The following is a 12,880-nucleotide window of genomic DNA, read 5'->3' as shown; positions in this document are numbered from 1 at the left end:
GCAAAAACGGATTTATGGGATAAGAACGTCGGAGTTAGCGAATTCACTCCCCATCCTCGCATACTTTATTGAGAAACTTCGTCTGCTTATATTTTGACTCCACCCACAAATTCTGTATATAGCTACTTCTAGAGATCGAATTTGTGGGTGGAGTCAAAATATAAGCAGACGAAGTTTCTCAATAAAGTATGCGAGGATGGTACTAGAGGCTAAAGCTATGATCCGACGTTCTTATCCCATAAATCCGTTTTTGGTTTTGGTGTGATCTTTTCCACTCTGTTACGGAGACCCCGATAACATTGTTAGCTCCCATTATAATAAGAAGTTATTACAAGCATCTTTATTTAGCCAAAAATACCGGTAATTTTTTTTTGTATAATCCATCTAAAATGTGAAGAATTTAGATGTCAAATTATTTTTTTTAAGTAAATTTCCCTGTTCTAAAGATTTGGGCTATACAAAGCTCAGGTCTATATTTAGTGGAAATCCATGGCTAGCGTACCATTTATATCCGCTTCTAAATATCGTTAATTATAGAAATTAAGTGCTTTCCAGAAAAAATGTAACTTATATACAGGCGCAAAGGATATGTGAGGTAGTTAAGTAATCACATCAAGGGGCCTCTTCAAAATATTTTAAGGGTGACTGACTCGTCTGGTCTTATACACTTGACTAAAAATTTCAAGATTTTTCGATATCATATTATTACCTTTAAGTTAAGGATGTAGATTATTAAAGACCGACTTCCATCGAAAAGGGTTCTAGCGAACTGAAAACCGAGCATGAAGACTAACAATGGAGCGACCGTGCCGATTTTCGAATCCCCGCTGGGGTAAAAGATGGAAGGGTTCTAGCTAACTGAAAGCCGTGGAATGTGGTTCTAGCGAATTCCTATACTTTTGAACCTGTCCTATATTATCCTATAATTTCATGAAAGGTCCTATATTTTTGACTTAGTCGAAGTTTTCGTATAGTTTAGCATCAAATTCATCAAAATTTTGCTTTTTTTTTATCGAGATCACATTTGAATAGACACCGAAATTGTGGAGCTCGCTTAGGATTTTTTATATATTTTAATTAAGTTCTTCTGAGTTTTCAAAGTAAAATCCAATTTGTTATTTTTTATTTTTTGGGACTTTTCTACATAGTTTAAGTCCAAAATTGTATTATATTAGAGCATTTTTAGTCCTATATTTTCCTATAAAAACACATTTTTTCTCCTATAAAATCCTATAATTCCGGAAAAAATTCCTATTTTTCCTATAAGGAATTTAAATTTAAGAGTGGGCTCCCTGTTTACAAGCACTTTTTTTTAGATTTACAAGCACTTTTTTTTAGATTTACAAGCACTTTTTTTTAGATTTACAAGCACTTTTTTTAGATTTACAAGCACTTTTTTTAGATTTACATTACACGGAGCCCACCGGTCCTATAATTCCTATAAATTCCTATATTTTTGAACCTGTCCTTTATTATCCTATAATTTCATGAAAGGTCCTATAATATCCTATATTTTTGACTTAGTCGAAGTTTTCGTATAGTTTAGCATCAAATTGATCAAAATTTAGCTTTTTTTATCGAGATCACATTTGAATAGACACCGAAATTGTGGAGCTCGCTTAGGATTTTTTATATATTATATTATGTTATATTTTAATTAAGTTCTTCTGAGTTTTCAAAGTAAAATCCAATTTGTTATTTTTTATTTTTTGGGACTTTTCTACATAGATTAAGTCCAAAATTGTATTATATTAGAGCATTTTTAGTCCTATATTTTCCTATAAAAACACATTTTTTCTCCTATAAAATCCTATAATTCCGGGAAAAAATTCCTATTTTTCCAATAAGGAATTTAAATTTAAGAGTGGGCTCCCTGAAACCTGGAAAAATCAGGGAAATAAATAGTTGACAAAAACCTCAGGGAAAACTCAGGGAAATTTAGAATTTTTAGTAAAATTCAGGGAAATCAGGGAAATTTGCGTCAAACAGGGGCCAAGTAATTAGCAAAATGTTCACAAACATACCCTCCATAGGATTAACATTACACTAAACTTTGGAGGCTCATAAGTCTGGTTCTACTAGAGATACGGGGATGTCCTTTGATTATGTAATAGTCCTATTTCCCCCCCCCTCTGCTTTCGTTAACATTTGTTCCAAAGGATTCTCAATATAAGGTAAAAACATGGAAAACTCAGAGGAGTTTATGGGTAAAAACCTGGAAATCTCAGGCAAATTTGTTTACCAAAAGTTGTATGAACCCTGATTATTAAATCGCGATTAAAATGATTGAACGATTAAATTATTTACTGGTTTATACCACACCTTAAGAACAATTAAAAAGTGGTTAACCCCTCGTTTGTGATCTTAACAGAGCTCAATTTTACTAAATGTAGATGTTGTGAAGTAGATATTACGTAATCAGCGTACTGTTAAAGGTTTTCCATATTTAAACTATGACGAAAGCCACCTGCAGTTGACCTTTTAGGACTGTTTTGTATTCCGTTAACGTTGTTTGAAGTGCACGTAAATGTATATATGTTAGTTTCTCTGGACTATCAACTTATAGGCCTTTAAAAACCATTTTGTAACAAAAAGACTAAAAAACCTTTTAAGTCTATAAAAGCCTAACCTTTTAAGTTGGCTATTCCTGTCACCCGGAATTCGTAAAAGTATGGCGACCACTGCACGGTCGCACGCTTCAAATCGATTCATCACAATTAATTCTCCATATTTAGTCGTCATCGGGTCTATAGCTGCAGTTAGACGAAATTGATATGTCTAATAGCAGTAGGCTTAAGCCTTGCTAACCATTGCCAAATTGTTGCTAAACTCTCAACTCTGATATGAGATTTGTATTTAGGAGCTCAACGGAAGGGGTTTTGGTTCCGCCCGAAAGTAGGTTAATTCGAAGTTAAAATGAATATTAGGAATTTTGTTTAAACTTTGGATATTCTACCAAGGTGTGAGGTTTTCTTCTCCTAAGATGATTTAGATAAGCAGACGAAGCCGTTTTTAAATAGATCATGACGTAATGTTGTGAGGAGGTAAAAGTAACGTCATCTGCTTCGCGGAGAGGACTTATTTAATTCAAACCCTGGTTAAGATTAAAATAAGATTCCTTCCTATAGTCTGCTGCTATGAACTTTCTCATGACGTCGCACCTAAAAAGTCGTCTGCTTCACGGAAAGGACTAATTTAATTCGAACCCTCCTATCTTTCACTTCGTTTTTGGCGACCATATAGGCATTGGACAAAGGGGTGAAAATATCCCCCATTAAACGTCATGCCTCTGCTTAGCCAATCAGATACAAGCCTTCAACTCTGTAAAGTTTGCCGCCATTTAGGTGGAAAGGTGAGGGGCAATATTAAACTACACCCATTGATTGGATGTCGTCAGCGGAGGCCATACAATTTAGACTACCGATATTGACGTCACGTACCTGTAACTCCTCCCCTCTCAGTACCACCACTCTATATTGCAACTGACTGTAGTAAAAAACTGATTATTTTATAGGCGAAATAAATAATATTTTGATACCTTCAATTTTAATCTACTTTTTCACGCATTTTGCATATTACGCAACTCCTCGTGTTTATTTATTACAATAGAGCTTTAAAATTACAATGTATTCAGTGAAAATTAGCCGCATCGTAGTATACGATGAGGCTCTTAGTTTGACCCGAGCCGTAGTAGTAGTAGTAGTAGTAGTAGTACATGTGGCCGGAGTTTTCGCTTTCGTTATCGTTATTTTTTGGCTTAAAAGGAACTCCACATTACCACAACCCACCCATAGGGGTAACTGGGCTCGGTTAGAGATTTAATTTTAATTAAAATTTTTTTCGGATCGCAGCCGGGAATCGAACCCGGGTCGTTGGCGTGGTAAGCAAAGATTCTACCATTGAGCCATAGAGACTTGATAGAAACTCCGAGTTTTTTATTATTTATTTTTATCTCTAAAATGTCGGGGTGATGAGGGGTGGGGTACCTCTTAATCTGTGGGGTCGGATACTTATGAATTTGTATGTTTAGGGTTTTTATATTTATTTTCATTTTATTTATGTGCTAATTAAATAGATAACGATTTTCCCCTTTTCGTTCTCGTTCGGTAGCTATCGCCATCTATGTTATGATTGACTGGAACGTTTTGGCGGTTAATTCAAATGTGGGTTTAGATAGCGTAATGCGTTTGATCATTTTAGCATTGCTAAAGGTAATTAGAGGGGATAATCACTAAAATGGGTAATCACTATAATGAACTTGTATCTTTGGGGTCGGATACTTCTGAACTTGTATCTTTAGGGTCGGATACTTCTGAACTTGAATCATTGGGGTCGGGTACTTCTGAACTTGAATCTTTGGGGTCGGATACTTCTGAACTTGAATCTTTGGGGTCGGATACTTCTGAACTTGTATCTTTGGGGTCGGATACTTCTGAACTTGTATCTTTGGGGTCGGATACTTCTGAACTTGCATCTTTGGGGTCGGATACTTCTGAACTTGCATCTTTGGGGTCGGATACTTCTGAACTTGCATCTTTGGGGTCGGATACTTCTGAACTTGTATCTTTGGGGTCGGATACTTCTGAACTTGTATCTTTGGGGTCGGATACTTCTGAACTTGTATCTTTGGGGTCGGATACTTCTGAACTTGTATCTTTGGGGTATGGGTTTAGATAGAGCTAACATAGTGTTAAATGAGCGTTACGCGTTTGATCATTTTAGCATTGCTAAAGGTAATTCGAGGGGATAATCACTATAACTAAACTTTCGCTTTCAAACGTTTCTGGGCATAAATATCTGTTCTTCGATTCGCCGGAATATTAGAATTACAGCGTAAGTAAGTTTATACGGTTATAATTTTATCACTGTTTAGAGTAGGGCATCGAGGGGCTATTAACTCTGATTTTATGCACGGTAAATCATTTAAGCATTGTAAAAGATAGCACTATTCACTCATTAGGGTAAGTTATAGAGGGGTTATCCACTCATTAGGGTAGGGTATAGAGGGGCTATTCACTCGTACGATGTGGCTACTATTACGAGCCCTTGGGCCGTCTTGTTTCTAATTCTAATTCTTTTTTTTAAAGGTTTGCTGATGTCATTTTCGAATGGCCTGGACCGCCTTCGAGCAGGAAGTGACGTCAGGTAGCGAGTGGATCGCCGTATACTACTCTCGCCATCCTTGACTGATCGTAACCTTCCCCGAAGGCGACTTCCCGCTTCTCTTCTATACTCGCATTGAGGAACAAATTTCATAAATATAAATTCCAGTAATTTTCACCCATTACCGGTAAGTTTCATTTCGTTTCTTCTTGGCATGCTTCTCTCTTCCCCCTCCCCCCTTATATTTTTTTGCATACCCACCCGTCTTGAAATACATTTATAATATTCAAGACCTTCGTATTGCTATTCGTGATCGCCTAGAAATTTATTATTGAGGAAATCATAAAAAGATTGGTATATCTGAATACTTTCTGTTCACGCGCAAATTAAGTTATATAGGGTTTTGCGATTGGTTGGCCCGAATTTATGTATTTGTTTGATGAAATTCTTGCGTTTTAAGAGATTCACGAAGGTAATTTAAAATAAATTGCCTAATAACATAATTGTTCACGAAGGTAATTTAACATTGATTGCGTGGTGACATAATTGGAGGGGTCAAACATTATCATGAAATCGCCCCTTTTTTCTTTGTGCACAGCCAACTTAAAGTACGTTTATAATATTCATAGTTTTTGGACTGGGAGGATTGATACAATTTACACCAGGAGGCCAAGCTATTTGGAGGTCAAAGTGCAGCCCCAGATAACCTTGCCTCCTGGTGAAAATGGTATCAATTTTCCTAGTCTGTAAACTGTATATTGTGCACCTTGATCGATTTGTTTTTAGACGTTTATTATGAGGACACGTGAATTGAGTTAGGGCTGTAAGATTGGCCCAAGATATGTTATTGTTTATACTGAAATTCTAGCGTTCAAGAGAGAATTTACGACGTAGACTTGTGAAAGGACGGCACTATTAGAGGGATCGAACATTTTCCTCGAATTCAGTTTAAATATTGTAGACCTCATGTTTTCTTAAACACTTTACAGTTACACTCTCAGTTTGACCCAAAGAACACACCTTTCAATTTATGTCAGACTAAAGGCTCTTTCAGACGATCCAACTTTTTGACTCAGCTCGATGGGTCAAAAAGTTGTATCAACTTGCCCAACTTTTGAAGGGAAAAGTGTAGTGATCCAATTTTTCCTAGCCAACTTTTTTGGTGACTCAACTCATCCAACGTCTATTCACACGATCCAACTAGTTGATTCAACTCTAGTTGACCCATCAAGCTGAGTCAAAAAGTTGGATCGTCTGAAAGAGCCTTTATAAGAAACACCCTCTATATTAGTACAAATTAGAATGTTACTAATTACGAATGCAGGTGTTAGGTGTATCATTAAAAATTTGGATATTGACAGTAAATTGATTCAACCAACATTTTCCATATTTAATTAAACAAATTAAGTTAAATTTTAATTTGAGAAAGCTAGAACTAGCAGTTCAGTTTCAATGAGTTCTCAATTAACTATCCTGACAACAATGCTCCGAAGTTAAAAGAGTTGATAGAGCTAGGAGCAATTTTCTCTACAGCTATATCCGCTTGATTGAAAACTATATCTTTACATCGGAATCAGACTATCGATTATTAATAGATCTGGATTTTAAGCATTAAACTTGTCACTTGAACATCTGCACCTGCGCACCGGCAGTTAAGACAATAAATTGTAGGCACCTGACGCAATTCGAAACTATATACGGCTGTATACCCCGATAATAAATGATTGTAAAACTGAGAAAACGGGCATATTGATTTATAAATGACGAAATATTTATACGTAAACTGGATATTGGCGGCCATTCATCGTAAACCATTACTCAAAAATTTTTATTCTCCCCTTATAAAAGGTCGAAACAATGTAATTATTGATTATGAAATATTTTTTTTAATTTTATTTTAATGGCGTATCGGTGCATTTATCGAAGGTTGTATATAGGGTAGCTATTAAAACCTAACGCGTTCGAAAATTACGCTACGTTTTTCTCCCTAAGAGGCGTTTGTGTGGTTGGTAATTAGATTTTTAAAGATAGATATTTATCGAGAGCGCTTGGCTATCACGTGAAGAAGCCCTTGAATTTTTACAAGGTAGGCTTAATTTCTTTAAGGTCCATTCAGACGATGACTTAAATCTTACGTTGACGTCGGTGAAGTGTCTTTTTGCTCTCTTAATTAAACTGTTCACACGTCTCAAGGACTACACGTAAAAGATTCGCGGGGTTGGTCTGAAAAATGTTCAATTTCGTCTTGCAGTATCTAGATGGCACCACCTCGTTAGCACCTTTTCTTTAGCCATAGCATACTCAATCATGTCTTAGTGACAAGTGATCGAGTGAGCAGACGATGTATGAAACGTTTGGATTTAGCTGTATTAGTATTCAAAGTAGGCCTATAGGCTGAAAAATCGCCATAGACATGACCAGGGCCGGAAATAAGAAAGATTTCATATAGGACATGTGTCCAGTGACCCCTCCTTTAACTGGAAAATTTATAGGACATTGTCCACTGGAGTGTGTGAAAATAGTGTCGCATCTTCATAGTCAAGCTTGAAGCTATCAAAACTTCGAAAACATCTTTTGCTCTAAAAATATTATGGGACATTTTAAATTTTATTAGACAATGCCCAGTGTTCTATGCTTTTTCCGGCCCTGTACGTGACTCGTTTTAAGTCGTCTGCTCTCACTTCTGAACATGTTGACTGACGGGAACGTAACATTTTACTCTAGTCTGAATGGACCTTAACAGTAATCTCTTTACTCTCCCATCCCCCATTTCCGTCTGCTAGACGATTATGCGTAAGTACTCGAACTGAACGAACGATTTGACGCTCTTTGTAGTGCTTCTTACATGATGTTACTGACTGTAGTTTCTAAACTAACCAACCAACCGTATGGAGGTTTTTATAACGCTTATATTTTTAGCCTAGGGTACTGAAATTCTTACTTAAATGCGTGTTGATGCGGAATTTGCAATTGTATGTGTTCGCCAAGTTTGAGTTTGACTTATTAGTTTTTCATATCAGAAACCGAGGAAGTAGTCATTGTATGTACTTAAGGGATTACAACGCACGTAAATACAGGGTGTTCCAAAAAGGGTGGTAGTACTGAAATACAGTGGGTTCTATAGACTATTTTGAGTCGAAAATGTTCTATGACGTTTTGCCCTAAGGGCCACCGTTTACAAGTTATAATTGGAATGTTTTATGGATGACCCCTTAAATTTAAGTAAGAAATTTAAAAACAGTGTTGTTTTAATTTAAGAGATTATATGTAAAACGTTCTAAAAAGAGTGTTTGGACCGAAGTGCAGTAGGTCCAAGGGGAATTTTGAGCCCAAAATGTTCTATGATATTTTGCCCAAAGGGCCACCGTTTATTGTGTTTTAAGTAAGAAATTTAAAGACAATCAGGGTCGGATTTAAAAGGGGCACCGGCCCCTGGGCGTAAGGCTTGTTGGGGGCGCTTTGATTTGAACTATAGACTAGTGGCGGTAGTAAGGGGCGTAGACTGTGCATCCCTCCATGTGGGCGCGCTCTTGTAAGAGGGGATACTCTGTACGCCTAGGGGGATGACACGGGTATGACGTTTGCATACGTAGTACTGCCATTACTCTATTCTCCCTCAGCAACAATTGCTGTTTCCTTTTTCCCGGCTTAAGGGGGTGCATATTATCTCGGCCCCACCCCCCGGCTGCAAAATTGCTTAATTCGACCCTGAAGACAGTATTATTTTAGTTGAAGGGGTCATCCGTAAAACACTCAGATCGTAAGTTTTTTAGTGTGTCATTTTGAGCAAAAGGGTTATAACAATTTCGACTCCTAATTGCCCTTTTTGAAACACCCTTTATTTAATAGCCATACCCTTGACTGTGATAAAATTATAACAATGACTTATTTTAGTGGACTGGCAACGTTTAAAATGAGTTTCCCCGGATTTTTCTTGATCGGGTTATTTGATATCGTGATATTACGAGGGGCGTTTCCAAGTACTTTTCGGACTACTTTCTTTGCCTTTTTACTCCGCTTTCTCTTCCACACCTACCATCATATTCTATCATACTCTGTTCGTCATTTTCCCTCCTTATCTTTCACTTAACACTATTATTATCGCAGCCTCCCTTGAAAAGCTAGAGCTACTTTCGAAAGAACCTGTATAATGTACGCTTTCTGTCATAATACTTCGAAACGCAATATCTTTCCATATAAAACTGCTATAAAATAACGTCCGGGTACTCTGCAAGATTAATATAATCTCACGAGAATTTGTTTCATTCAAATATGAATGTTGTAAGATGTAGTTGTGGCCGGTGCCACTTAAGGTATGGTATGATTTTTTTGTAAAGTGGCTGACCTACGACGTTTTTTCTTAGGTTTATGAAAATTTGGGTTTGTAGAGTGAGTTATGGAAATATCAGGGAAGTTGGTTTTAAAAGAAAGTTACGGAAGACCTGAAAGTATCAATCAGGGAAGTTGGTTTAGAGTAAAAGAAAGTTAGGGAAGACCTGAAAGTATCAATCAGGGAAGTTGGTTTAGAGTAAAAGAAAGTTAGGTAAGACCTGAAAGTATCAGGGAAGTTGTTTAGAGCAAAAACGTTAGTGAAGATCTGAAAATATCAGGGGAATTGACTTTAGGGCAGACCTGGAAATATGAGGGAAATTAATTTTATAAATCATAAATCTTGCAAAAATTGTAATTTATTTGGGAAAATATTGCAAAAATTGTAATTTATTTGGGAAAATATTGCAAAAATTGTAATTTATTTGGGAAAATCTTGCAAAAATTGTAATTTATTCGGGAAAATCTTGCAAAAATCGCGGGAAAAATCGTTATTGAATCGGGAAAATCGCGGGAAAAATCGTTATTGAATCGGGAAAATCGCGGGAAAAATCGTTATTGAATCGGGAAAATCGCGGGAAAAATCGTTATTGAATCGGGAAAATCGCGGGAAAAATCGTTATTGAATCGGGAAAATCGCGGGAAAAATCGTTATTGAATCGGGAAAATCTCGGGAAAAATCGTTATTGAATCGGGAAAATCGCGGGAAAAATCGTTATTGAATCGGGAAAATCGCGGGAAAAATCGTTATTGAATCGGGAAAATCGCGGGAAAAATCGTTATTGAATCGGGAAAATCGCGGGAAAAATCGTTATTGAATCGGGAAAATCTCGGGAAAAATCGTTATTGAATCGGGAAAATCTCGGGAAAAATCGTTATTGAATCGGGAAAATCGCGGGAAAAATCGTTATTGAATCGGGAAAATCGCGGGAAAAATCGTTATTGAATCGGGAAAATCGCGGGAAAAATCTTACTTTATTTGGGAAATTCATTCATTTTTTAAAATCGTTGAGAAATTACAGCTATTTTGGGAAATAGGGATAATATCATTAGCATAACGGTTTATTTGGGAAAATATTGCAAAAATTGTAATTTATTTGGGAAAATATTGCAAAAATTGTAATTTATTTGGGAAAATCTTGCAAAAATTGTAATTTATTCGGGAAAATCTTGCAAAAATTGTAATTTATTCGGGAAAATCTTGCAAAAATTGTAATTTATTCGGGAAAATCTTGCAAAAATTGTAATTTATTCGGGAAAATCTTGCAAAAATTGTAATTTATTCGGGAAAATCGTGGAAAAATCGTTATTTATTCGGGAAAATCGTGGAAAAATCGTTATTTATTCGGAAAAATCGTGGAAAAATCGTTATTTATTCGGGAAAATCGTGGAAAAATCGTTATTGATTCGGGAAAATCGTGGAAAAATCGTTATTGAATCGGGAAAATCGCGGGAAAAATCGTTATTGAATCGGGAAAATCGCGGGAAAAATCGTTATTGAATCGGGAAAATCGCGGGAAAAATCGTTATTGAATCGGGAAAATCGCGGGAAAAATCGTTATTGAATCGGGAAAATCGCGGGAAAAATCGTTATTGAATCGGGAAAATCGCGGGAAAAATCGTTATTGAATCGGGAAAATCGCGGGAAAAATCGTTATTGAATCGGGAAAATCGCGGGAAAAATCGTTATTGAATCGGGAAAATCGCGGGAAAAATCGTTATTGAATCGGGAAAATCGCGGGAAAAATCGTTATTGAATCGGGAAAATCGCGGGAAAAATCGTTATTGAATCGGGAAAATCGCGGGAAAAATCGTTATTGAATCGGGAAAATCGCGGGAAAAATCGTTATTGAATCGGGAAAATCGCGGGAAAAATCGTTATTGAATCGGGAAAATCTCGGGAAAAATCGTTATTGAATCGGGAAAATCGCGGGAAAAATCGTTATTGAATCGGGAAAATCGCGGGAAAAATCGTTATTGAATCGGGAAAATCGCGGGAAAAATCGTTATTGAATCGGGAAAATCGCGGGAAAAATCGTTATTGAATCGGGAAAATCTCGGGAAAAATCGTTATTGAATCGGGAAAATCTCGGGAAAAATCGTTATTGAATCGGGAAAATCGCGGGAAAAATCGTTATTGAATCGGGAAAATCGCGGGAAAAATCTTACTTTATTTGGGAAATTCATTCATTTTTTAAAATCGTTGAGAAATTACAGCTATTTTGGGAAATAGGGATAATATCATTAGCATAACGGTACATGTGGGAATTTATCAGTATTACTGTTTTGTAAAATATAAGTTGACAATTTTTCCAATGTGCGACGTCACAGCATTGAGTTATTACCCATTATGAAATGAAAACATTTTTCGATCATTAGTTTATATAATATACCATAATTTTCATGGGGAAACTAAACAAAACCCTTTTTTTAATTTCTTTCAAAAACTACTCGCTAACAATGAACTGGCTGTGATAACAATTTTTTTTATTATTATATAGCTATATAAATCTATATGGAAATTTAATATAAGAGAATTCACACATAGAAACGGCACAGCCTTTTAATATCCCATAGTCGTATGGTAATAGGCGTGCCTTCACTGCCATTAGCGTATTATATTAATCAAGCTTCGAGCATTGTTCTACTTTATGAATAAAGCTTTGATAATATATATTTTTTTAAATATTAATAAAAACCACATTTTGAATTCTTAATTAAATATTTAGAATATTTTAAGCCGGCTTTTAAATTTTATATTAAAAAAAATTTATATCTATAATATAATCATTGTTCATCTAAAATTTTCTATAGTCCTATTGTTTGTGTTAAAACAACACCCTTATAATGCAGCGTACTAACCACTAGGCGTAACTTGAGTTGGAAAAATATATTTTAGTTAATACGTTAGGCGCCAACCTCCTGTTTTTGCTGGGTGTGGTTATTCAACTCATCTAGCTTTGCGGTCATATTTTGTTTGTTCGTTCGTTTGTCTGTGTGTGTATGTGTGGACCTGGGTAAAAACTGATATAGCTATGTTAATGAACGTTCACACTTACATGGGAAACTGTTTCGAAGCGATTCAAAACGCTTCCAAAGTTAAGTGTGAACAAAACTGATACTCAATAAGCTAATTACAAACGCGGTTTCTCGAAGTTTCTTCGCGCACCAACTTAAAGTGGCATTTGGAAGCTAGTTTCTAGTTTTCAGGGGTATTTTACATGGGATGAGACTAGTACTAAGGGTATTTTCACCGGCCTAAGCAGGCAGCTGCACACTAACAGAAGCGTCTTAAGGTGTGAACCGAGGCTGTTGAAATCGCTTCGAACTAGCAATAGAGAGTGTTAATTCAAAGCTAGTTGGGCAAACGAGTTGTCAACCGACTCCCGTGCAAGTGTGAGCCTAGCTTTAGAAGCCTTAGCGTGACGTCACCCATGCTATTTGCCCA

At 36.2% G+C, this 12,880-nt stretch overlaps 1 protein-coding gene across 1 annotated transcript in view; it reads left to right on the top strand.

Moving 5' to 3' along the window:
- LOC149610465 (uncharacterized) overlaps window positions 1-12,880 on the top strand; it is a 123,220-nt gene that overhangs the window by 10,280 nt on the left and 100,060 nt on the right. Inside the window, exon 2 of the mRNA XM_089859475.1 lies at window positions 5,088-5,290. The gene's annotated coding sequence lies outside the window, so the exon portion shown is untranslated. The remainder of the gene's footprint in view (window positions 1-5,087; window positions 5,291-12,880) is intronic.

Source organism: Phalangium opilio, unplaced genomic scaffold (assembly GCF_054372755.1).
Source record: "Phalangium opilio isolate 3A_F unplaced genomic scaffold, DU_Popi_V2 ptg000329l_1, whole genome shotgun sequence".
In the NCBI taxonomy this organism is placed as follows: domain Eukaryota; kingdom Metazoa; phylum Arthropoda; class Arachnida; order Opiliones; family Phalangiidae; genus Phalangium; species Phalangium opilio.
The sequence above is the reverse complement of the archived record's forward strand: the minus strand, read 5'-3'. Positions and strand labels throughout refer to the sequence as shown.